General features: G+C 41.7%; 1 long non-coding RNA gene across 1 annotated transcript in view; it reads left to right on the plus strand.

Moving 5' to 3' along the window:
• The window catches only part of LOC141583701 (uncharacterized), a 312,231-nt gene extending 304,653 nt beyond the window's left edge, over positions 1-7,578 (plus strand). The window contains exon 4 of the long non-coding RNA XR_012516503.1: positions 7,491-7,578. This is a non-coding gene — a long non-coding RNA (uncharacterized LOC141583701). The remainder of the gene's footprint in view (positions 1-7,490) is intronic.
• Positions 7,579-10,281: the final 2,703 nt, after the last annotated feature.

Genomic DNA, 10,281 nt, shown 5'->3' on the forward strand with positions numbered 1-10,281 from the left:
AAAAATGCGGTGAGAAAAAAATAGCGACCTGAACTCTGTCTAAGTACAGGTGGCAGAGTATTTGACAAACAAGCCCAAGTATCACTAAAAAGAAAGAAAGAAAAGGCCTGTGACTAGTAACAGGGTATTGATTACATAGGAGATTTTCCAAATAAGTAAGTACATGTTGGATTATTGGAGCCATGCTTCTCATTACTGGGGAAGAAAATTGGAAATATAAAAAGGAAACAAACAAACTAGAATTGACTCAGGAGTGTTGAATTATAATTTGAGTTTGACATGAATTTATGGTTTTTAATATATAGGCATATTGATACATATAAGCAGGTATAGAAATTAATATACATGGTGGGCACGGTGGCTTGTGCCTGTAATCTCAGCACGTTGGGAGGCCAAGGCAGGCAGATCATGAGGTCAAGAGATCAAGACCATCCTGGTCAGCATGGTAAAATCCCATCTCTACTAAAAATACAAAAACATTGGCTGGGCATGGTGGCACATGCCTATGCTCCCAGTTGCTTGGGAGGCTGAGGCAGGAGAATGGCTTTAACCTGGGAGGTGCAAGTTTCAATGAGCCGAGATTGCACCACTACACTCCAGCCTGATGACAGGAGACTCCATCTCAAAAAAATAAAAAGAAATTAATATACATACCTATATATATGATAGACATGTACACACATACATCTCTTACCACTAAGAAGAAGTGGCAGCAGTGATACCTCAATAACAATGAACACACCTAAATTGATATCTTGGTATCTAAACATCATTCTTCACTAAAAGAAACCATGGCTCCTTGAAGAAATACCTGATTCTAGGGCTGAGAACAGGGAAAGTACTAGATGAGCTAGAACATATTTTTGTGCCACAAAAAGGATGTACTTGTGAATAATGAAACATGTCAAAAGGACAGAGGATCCAGCTTGAAAGAGTTCCTTTTGGTCAAATCTGGGACAATTTGAGCAATAAAATATGTAAGGATAGCAAAAGATTATAACCCAATGAATAAAATATATTCTTGGGTCTTTCCTGATATAGATATATGGATGGAGAGAAGAGAAAATGTTTCCTTACAGTGAAATGGCAACTGGTAAATGTTGAAGGAATTACGGAGTTTGAAAGTCACCATATAGCAACCATATAGCATGGTATTAATTAATTCAGCCAAGAAACAGTGGATGCTAAAACTAGTGAGTAAAAGTGTATTGAGGCATGTGATAGCCCCTGAAGATAACTTTCCTCAAAATACATATTTATTATAAAGAAAAGATGAATAGCTTCCTAGTGGAAAAGCCTGGAAGTCATCCCCATAGTCAAAGATCATGTTTAATAATACCTGTCATAGGACACATTGAAATAATCTGTTCTTTGATAAGATGCAATAAGACATATGCACCTAAGAAGAATACTTCATTTCTTACATGATATTTCTGGGGAAACAAGCGTGACCTGAATTTAATACTGAGGAAACTTTAGACAAATGTGCACTGAAAGACATTCTGCAAAATAACTGGCCTGTGATCCTCAAAAATGGTCAAAGTCTTAAAAATTAAAGAAAGACTGAAGAGCAGTTCGAGATTGAAGGAGAGAGACTAAAGACACTTGACAAATAAATGCAACTCATGTTCCTGGATTGGATGATTTTGCTGTAAAGGACATTATAGTGACAACTGGCCAAGCTCTAATGGTGTCACATGGTATAATAATTATTAACAAACCAATGTTAGCTCCCTTATTATTATAGTTGTACTATTGTTATAGAGAAGGTCCTTATCTGTAGGAAATGTCCATGAAGTATTACAGGAGTAATGGGGCTTTATGTTGGCAATTTAATCTCAAATGATCTCAAGTACATAACATGAGGATGGGCAGGAGTGGGGAACGATGCTTTTAATAGTCTTGGAACTATTTTGTATATTTGAAATCATTTCAAAAATTTAAAAAGATATTCTTAGACTTCATTATAGATCTATGGAAGAATATTAATTTATGAAAGTGAGGCACGAGGATCTGTATGCTGAGAGTTCGTGTCATTCTTTGCTAGGTTTGGAAACCACTGGGCAAAATCACTGCTTTGCAGATTTTGCATGGAAATCTTGTTGACATTCAGATTCTAATTCAGTTGTTTTGGAGTGGGATTTGATTTTCTGCATTTCTAACAAGCTCCCAGGCAATGCCAGTGCTGTTGATGTGCAGACTAAACTTTGAGTAAAGAACTAGATGATCTTTGAGAGCATATTCCACTTGACAAATGATGAGAACAGTATTCTCCTTGCAGTCTTTGTAGAATTCATGACACTAGAATTCATAAATTTAAATGTTCCTTCATGACCAGCCTGTAAAATAAACTGGCAATGGACTTCATATTTGTGGACAATCGTGCACGTTATAACGAAAGGAGAGGTTTGCCCCTGGAGAACATTCTTTCAGGCATTGGGCACATTTCAGAACACAACAATAAGATTTTTGTTTTTTGCCAATATGACCAACATCTAAGCAATGCCACTTTATTAAAGTCCTAGAGAGGCATTAAAAAAATGAAAAGTTCTTTGGGATGATATATCACACTCTCTGAGATCGTTGTTTTCTTAGAGTTGAAACTAAACTAAAATCAAAACGATTCTTTTTTTCCTCAAAGTGCAGGTGGAAAAAGCCTAAGAAGTCAATGTCAAAGATTATCATCTCAGCTATTTGGTGAATATCCAGCTCTTCCTTACACATCTGTCAAATCCCAACAATGATTCCTTTATCATCTTTGTATGGACAAATAATCATTATCACTGAATACCAAACCTGTACCTCGCAGTGGATTAGGTCCATTAATTTGGTTTACTCTTTCATGTCAATTTTTTTTCCATTAAAATTAGGTGATTTCTGCCATTAGCTTCCTGAGTATCATTCCATGCTCATAAATGTATGTTTTTCCTCATATGTAGATGATGTTATGTACAGATAACATCATATATGGTAATGTTTATGTGTGTTTTACAGATGTACGTAAGTGCTATTATAATGTACCTTTCCTTTTACAGCACTTGTAGTTAGGTTTTAAGAACTACTTAGACAGACAGACAGATAGATTGAAGAAGTATTTTCTTCTATAAACACAATGTATTTGGTTTATGGGCCATTAGTTTGTTTTCAATGTTTTCTGTTGAAGCAATGCTAAGTATATTTTTATATGCTTCTTACTTCATTTGTGCAAGAGCTTCTCTGGGGCAAGTAAATAGAAACTAAATTGTAGGATCATAGGGTGTATGCATTGCCAAATTTCCTAGATGATGTCACATGCCCATTCATAGTGGTTCTACCTACTTATACCCCCTCTAGAAGTATAAGAGGGTCCCTGGATCCCCACATCTTTGCAAAGGCACATTCATCTCATAAGGTTAATGATGTAATGTCCTTGGAACTCTGTCTGACACTTAAATCTACGCCCATCCCTACGACTCTTCTACAATGACTGCAATAACAGCTCCCATTACTATTACTATAAATATCACTAATATTTACTTATTAGCATATGCCCCAGCCTAGAATGAGTACTCAGTAAATGTCTTTGGAATGAATGGATGCCTAATCCCCAGAGCCATTGCATAAAGTAACATTATGAAGAAAATGAGGCCCTGAGAGGAAACTCAGTTGCCCAAGGTTGCCCAGTGATGGAACTGGGCCTGGGACTCAGCCCGCTTTGTCTCTAGTGTGAATTCAATTTCCATTATATTTCACCCCCCTCGTCACTTCAAGTAGCAGTGTTGTTGTTGTTGTTGTTTTTTTTTTTAATATAATTCTACCCTCTATAAAAATTCTGGAAGATTAAAATCTGTAATAAACAAAAAAGAAGAATTCTTTAAAGATGCTGATGAAGAGGATGGTTACTGGCCAGGTCAAGTGGCCTTGTTTAAAGGGTAACTTGAATGTATTACCCTGTTCCTCTCTCCCCTTAGCCCAGGAAGCCCTGTCTCCCAGGAGGGAACTTCATAGCCACAGAATGTGCAAGCAGAAGTCTGCAGCTGAAATCAAAGTCCCATTTCCCCCAGGCTGCCCAGGGGCACATTTCTTTCCTACTTCCTCTGTAAGCTGTGCCTGCTTCAGCGGCCTCCCTGGGGCAGGCAGTGCCTCATCTGTCAGGCCATAATTTGGGTCATTACACTCTCCCATGGGCAGTAATGACATTTTTTCTTCGCTAGACACGACCTCTGAACAGCTGCCTCCTGGGAGGGAGAGTTGATTACTCTTCCACCGTGGCTCCTGTCTTGCAGAAGTCGGCTTCTGAGGGCCACTGCCTTATCTGTGGAGCTGCCTGTTTGGTGGCTCTTATCTTCCCAGAGAGGCTCTGCACCTAGGAAGGGAAATCTCTTAAAAGGGTCACATCCTGAAGGCTGTGACTTGGGTATAGAGTGGGAATGCAAGGGCCACATGGGAAGCATGCTTGCTAAAAAACAGCTCTGCATTTTGCCCAGAGAGATGCATTTGAGTTAAATTCTGGGGAGGCTTAAGCTCAGAAAAGCGCCCATCTTAGGATTACGAGAATCATCTTGCTGAGGTCAGATTCCTTCAAGAAAACCATTTGGTTGAACACTGAAAGGGGAGGAAAGCAAGTCCTCTGGAGAAGAGGCAGCCTGGGCAAAGCCAAAGGGGAGTCAGGAGCCAGCGCTGGTCCTGCTGCTCCTAGAAGTGTCAGGGGGTCACAGGAGAGGAGGCAGGCTGGTGATAGTGCTGGCTTCCCCTTAGAATGCTGTCTGAGTGCCAGCTTTACCCAAAGAGGCATTTAGAGAGATGGTGGGATGCGATAGATTAAACATACTGACCCTGGGGTCAGATAAAATGGGATCCAGTCATGTTCTGACAATTACTTCCTAAGGAACATCAGCAACATATCAGACCACGCTAAGCCGTTTCCTTATTTGTCAAATGAGGGAATTGCTCTCAGAGTCAGGGTCCTATGCATCCCAGTGTTTTATGACTCTAAGAAGGAGCAGTATTTCTATAAAACTGCCAGATTGGGTGCCGGGCTGCCTGTGGCAGACACTGTCTGTCTTCTGGGCCCAGGCCCCAAGCTGCAGTTGATTCTGGGTCCTGACTGCATTCACTCTAACTCATTACCTGTGGCACTGGCTGTGAGGGTGTCTTTGTCAGTATGGACTGCTCCAAAAAAGCACCATAGACATGGCGGCTTGTAAACAACAGAAATTTAATTCTTATAGATCTGGAGGCTGGAAGTAAGTACAAGGTCTGTGTGCCTGCATGGTTGGGTTCTATGGACGGCTTTCTTCTGGTTGTATTTGCATGTGGCAGAAAGAGGGTGAATTCCTTTTTTGAAGGTCATTAATCCCATTCATGAGGGCTCTACCTTCATGGCCTAATCACCACAGCCCAAAGGCCTCCCTTCCTCATACCATCACCGTGGGAGTAAGGATTTAACATGAATTTTGAAGGGCACAGATATTCAGTCCGTTGCAGGGAATGGCATCTCTGTAATTGCCAGGGATTTGGTTATTTGCCAAACTCAGATTGAAGTCTTCTCTATTTTCTTATCCCTTCTTACAAACCTGGTTTTCAAATCACCAGCAACTGATCTTTTATCATAATTTAATTAATGAGTTATTTGTTTGAATTACTTTAATGTTCAAAAGCGACTGGCTAATTCTTTGTTCTAACCTAATTTCCTTGAAAGCAGGAAGCTAGGAGTAAGGGTACCTTGGGTTCCTGGTTGAATCCAGTTTCTCTTTCTGAGAGTTCTTCACAGGGAGATATTAGACTCTGAAGTGACCCCAGGGGATCATCTCTTCCTTTTCATAAACATCCAGCACTTAGCATGAAGACTGTCAGCAGAAGCCAGGACATCATATTCTCTTGAAATGTGATCTCTGAATTTTCTTTGTATTATTAGCTTAAGTTGCAGTATCTGTTAGAGAGGGGAGAGAACATAAGAGTCATTTAAATGCCTGTTAAATTGATAAATAAACACATTGAAAGTCTAATAAATCATTGGTGACGGGGGTACTTTCAGGGTTCTATGTAGAGAAGTTGTAGTCATGAGCACCGTTTCAGCACTGAGGTGGAAGTGGAATCCTAACCCCGAAGGTTCGTATGCAGAGATATATAGGACTGAGTGTCAACACAAGGATGCCTGAGTGAGAAATAGAGGAGAATCTTAGGCTTATAATAGTTGGAGTTTAAAGGAGCTTGTATATTTATGAGGCTGCTTCTCTGCCCTTTTCTTCTCCACTGAGGCAAGCCAGTGTTAGGGAATCTCTTGTTGGCTAGCACCTAAGCATCCATCTATTGAAGACTCCTTCCCAATTTAGAAACCCCACTGGCAATGTTACTGACATATGGCTTATCAGCATTTGAAGGATTGAGAAACTTCTTTCTTCCAAGAGCAGACTATGCCATTCAGCTCTGCTAAATAGCTCTACAGGTACCAGGCGGCCACAGGTTAGGAGGAGCTGAGTGTTGTCGTGCTGTAATTCCTTTGCATGCTCTTTGGAGACATCTGCAGGTCTCCATGGCTACCCCTCAGAGAAACTGAGACACCCTTGACCTACCCCAATCCCAGGGCTTCCCTTCTCAAAGCTGATTACCTAGATCAGGGTTTCAAACCTTCCCTGCTGAGGTTTTCCACAAGCATGTCATACTTCTGTCCCTAATATACAATAATCAAGACCTAACTGTGTACACAGGACAGTCCTTAAAGGGCTCTTCCATCTTGGGGAGTCATGAAGAGAGGAAGAAGTCTGGACTGTGCTGCAGATGGTTGTTTGGAGCTGACCTAGAGCATAAGGTCTAATGCCCCAGGGAAAAGAGGCAGCTCTGGGGCCTCTAGTGGTCCCTCTCTCTCTCTAACACACACATGCACCTGCAAACACAGTCACACACAAGTTGGGGTAGAGTCAGTGGGAGACACTGAACTGAATCTGTTCTCCTCTTTCATCTTCTCCCTGGCGAAACATCACCAGCAACTGCCCATCTGCCCCACCCAGGGCCTTTTGGCTGGTGAGAGGTAGCATTTGAGTTCTGTATGAAGCTGCAGTATCTCCCGTCTGCTCTTGGGTTTCTACGCTCAGTTACAGAAGTGACAAGTTTGGTCCACACTAGCAGTTAGGATTAACTCCTGCAGGACAAGTGCTTCGCCTGCTTTTCTTTTGTTCTTAGTTGTATCACAATTCACAGTGTGATTTGGAACAAATTGTTTGCCCTCGTAAAGTGAGATTGGATAGGGTCACCACTAAGTTCCTTTCTGTTTTATAGGAATGTTTCACCCTGCAGGACAATGAGTCAGAACCTTACATACCAGAGACAGGCATTAGACCACACCTGGTCTGAATGTCAGACTCATCTGCAGTGCTTGTGCACTGGTGAAGTGCACCTGACGGGGTGCTTCATACCCCACCTCACCCTGGTGTAAGTAGTTTACTGGATGTGAATTTGGCTTCCTAGAAGTCTTCATCTTAATATTTATTTCCCATCTCTGAATTGGACAGGTGTTATAAAAGGGCAAATGGAGGACAAAGGCTACCTGGAGAAGATGCCTGGAGCAGGGTTCGGGATCAATATAGCTTTTAGTCTCAGCTGTAAACCATCTGAGCTTTGGGTAAGTCACTTGACTATGAAGTCTTCTTTTCTCATCATGACAGAATGGAGTCTAAATTCCCTTTCTGTTGCGATAGTCTGATTGTACAATTTTCCCTTAGAAAAGTTTCTTACCTGTTAGATCTCCTGCTGCAGGAACTAACCTCCTTAGAGACAGGTCTTCTTGTCATCCAGGTATATAGGAAGGTGTTGGGAAAACACTTGTAGTAGATGCTGGATTGTGCCACTCAGAGACAGCCCCCTTTGCTGTTGAATAACTTATTTCCCCAGATGTCAGGACTTCTGGCTGATGGTCCCCAGCTGTGAGCTCTCTCAGGCATCACCCTTGGCTGCAAAAGGCTCCCTCCCCTGAGGTTACTACTACCTGCGTCCCTGGAGGCAGACTTCATCTCATGTCTTCATCTGAAGTTTGAACAAATTGGCTAAGGAAGTGCTAGACATGCAAAGGGACTAAAATTGTTTTTTAATCCAAATGTAGGAGGAGTGCAGATCTACAGGAAGCAGGAGAGTCGCGTACATATGGGAGTGGATTCTGACAGTGCTGAAGCGGGCGGGTGGGGGATGCAACATTAAGTTGGATGAGGGAGGATTTGTCAATATGAATGCAGTCGTCTGTGATACAGAATTTAACAACCTGGCAAGACCCCCAGGAGAGGGTTCTAACATGTTGTTAGGATGCCTCTGAAAAGCTTAAAGGAAGTGATGGCTCAAATCATGTAACACAGAAATACCAGAATTGCTATGGCAGAGGGTGGATCAAAAGTCTCAGAAAAATTAGCATGTGAGAATATTATGTACCATATAATGTGGAAAGCCCACCAGCTGGTTATATTTCGTGAGAGGACACAGAAGATGCTCCGTTTCTCAAAGCAATATGAGATATACTAAAGAGAAGGGGACCAGCATCTCCCAGAATCTATTGGTGGCTGTCCCTAATAATCAGGGCTGACCTATTTGAAGAACTAGGTTCTTTAGTAGTAATATTACGGTAGGATCCCCAAATAATAAAAAGCAGGGTGGTAGTGCTTAACAGTCAGAAGGAAAAGAGGTAAAAATATGGTAGTGAGCTAAGGCTAGAGTGATAAATGAATGCTGTGTCCCAAATAGGTAGAATATATGAGTTTGGGAAACAAGAGATAAAAGAAGAAATGGTCCACTTCATCATCATTCCCAGAAAACTACTTGGGGGAATTGGAATTACAGCTCTCTGCTGCCGCAACTCTGGGCTTTGTGGATTTAGAAAATTAGGTCTTGATTTCCAGAGGAGATGTGCTTATGCCAGTGGACTTGACGAGAGTTCCATTGAACATTGAGTTTCAGCTGCTACCAGGCACTGTGAGCTCTGTATACCAAGGGACCAGGCAGGGAAAGGAGTTGCCATCAAGTCAGGGGCAAGTGACTTGATAATCAGGAGAAGGTAAGGCTACTGTTGTATAATGAGGATAGGGAAAATACATTTTGCAGCCCTTTGTCTAACTTTAATAGTAAATGGACAAGGATGGCAGCCATGTCCTGAGAAAGGTCTGATGTCCAGAGGCTCAGATTCCTCAGAGAAGAGGGCCTGGATCATAACACTTAGGTAGCAGAGGTGCTGATGTAGGGCAAGATAATCGAGAATCGGTGGTAGGGATGGAGATGATTAGTGTCAGTTGAGGCCTTGAGACCAGCTGTAGCAGCAGAAGCTGTCATTGGACCAACTAGTGTTTCTTTTGTAAGTTTACCCCAAGCAAAGAAGGCCCCCATGAATCCTGGAGAAGCTGATCTTGGAACTTTAATAAAAGGGCTCTGGGTAGCACAAGAGTAGACTATAATGTACGTAAGATTGTGCTGCCTAGGTCTTCCCCTTAAGACGAGTTTATCGTTTACAGACTACAGGCCACAGCTGTCCACCCTTTCTAGGAATTACACTCAGCTGTGAAGAGCCCCTTCCTACAAGCAGTTTGCCTCAAAGGCCAGTGACTGCAGATGCATAAAGGCCACCCTCACCCCTACTGCAGACAATTCTGGAAGAGCATTCCAGCTCCAGATTTCCCTGTGGGGTAAGCTGAGACTGTTGTGATTGCACCGCAGCTCGACAGTGCAATCTCTTCCTCCCCTGAGAGCTGTTTCCTTTTCTTTCCCTCTTAGATATTAATCCTGAGAGCACTGCTCAAGACACTTCCTGTAGGCCACTCTCCGTCTCAGAGCCTGCTCCCTGTCGACCCTGACTTGCAAGAGTGCTTTTAAAATATTGAGCTTCACACAAGAATTATTATCATGATAATAAGGATTATTTATATATTAGGTGCTCAATAAATATATGTTGAAGCAGTGAAGAATGTCATTGCAGGACATTTTAATATGCTCATTGCTGTAATCTCCTTAATGGAGTATTCATTTAACATGCCAAGCTCTAATATTAAGCAGAATCATATAAATCCTGTCAGAAAGAAAGAAAAAAAAAGCCTTCCTTTGAAAAGCTCAGCATGATGCACTGTATCTTTTAATGGATCTCCTTTGGGCTGTTCTATATTCACTTGCCCAAAAGTCCTTGACTATGAGCCTATTCTGCACCTTTTTCTGGAGTAACCAGGGGAAAAGTTATGTAAACTGTGTACATTTTAAAAATTTAATCAAACCAACTCTGACTGGCACAGAAAACTTTTTATGTAAAGATGCAGATAGTAAATGTTTTGTGCTTCA

The sequence above is a fragment of the Saimiri boliviensis genome, chromosome 1, assembly GCF_048565385.1.
Source record: "Saimiri boliviensis isolate mSaiBol1 chromosome 1, mSaiBol1.pri, whole genome shotgun sequence".
NCBI lineage: Eukaryota > Metazoa > Chordata > Mammalia > Primates > Cebidae > Saimiri > Saimiri boliviensis.